Here is a 1163-nt window from a genome sequence, read left to right as displayed (position 1 = left end):
GTATGAGTGTATGATATGGACTTATGTATGAGTGTATGATATGGACTTATGTATGAGTGTATGATATGGATTTATGTATGAGTGTATGATATGGACTTATGTATGAGTGTATGATATGGACTTATGTATGAGTGTATGATATGGACTTATGTATGAGTGTATGATATGGACTTATGTATGAGTGTATGATATGGACTTATGTATGAGTGTATGATATGGACTTATATATGAGTGTATGATATGGACTTATGTATAAGTGTATGATATGGACTTATGTATGAGTGTATGATATGGACTTATGTATGAGTGTATGATATGGACTTATGTATAAGTGTATGATATGGACTTATGTATGAGTGTATGATATGGATTTATGTATGAGTGTATGATTATGGACTTATGTATGAGTGTATGATATGGACTTATGTATGAGTGTATGATATGGACTTATGTATGAGTGTATGATATGGACTTATGTATGAGTGTATGATATGGACTTATGTATGAGTGTATGATATGGACTTATGTATGAGTGTATGATATGGACTTATATATGAGTGTATGATATGGACTTATGTATAAGTGTATGATATGGACTTATGTATGAGTGTATGATATGGACTTATGTATGAGTGTATGATTATGGACTTATGTATGAGTGTATGATATGTATTCACACATGGGCACATACATGTATGAGTGTATTATGTGTATCTATGTATGACAATATTTTACAGTACGTTTCTTTGTATGTGTCATGTGGTCCTTTGACTATACACTCATGTTCGTACATACAGTAGTAGATCACGGGGTAATGCTCTGTGTATTGGTTGTCGTCTGCTTATATTTTCCATCTTCTGACATTAAACTTATTAACACTGAATAATAACCATTGACTTTTAGCATGAGATAAAGGGGGTGCAGGTAGAGAGTGAACGATAATCCATTCATGGGGAGTGTCACTGACCATCTTTTTCTAGACTTGATATTTTGTAGCAGATATGAGGTTCTCATGGTCAGCGCAGGTGTCCGTTATTTCAAAAACATCCGTTATATGAGGGACCTGATGACTGACACATTCAGCTCTGCTCCATTTATAGAAACCGCTTCTCTCCTGTCCCAGGATTTTCACTTTTTTTCCAATATCCTGATCTTTTTTGCTA

Source organism: Rhinoderma darwinii, chromosome 6, assembly GCF_050947455.1.
Source record: "Rhinoderma darwinii isolate aRhiDar2 chromosome 6, aRhiDar2.hap1, whole genome shotgun sequence".
Lineage (NCBI taxonomy): Eukaryota > Metazoa > Chordata > Amphibia > Anura > Rhinodermatidae > Rhinoderma > Rhinoderma darwinii.
The sequence above is the reverse complement of the archived record's forward strand: the minus strand, read 5'-3'. Positions refer to the sequence as shown.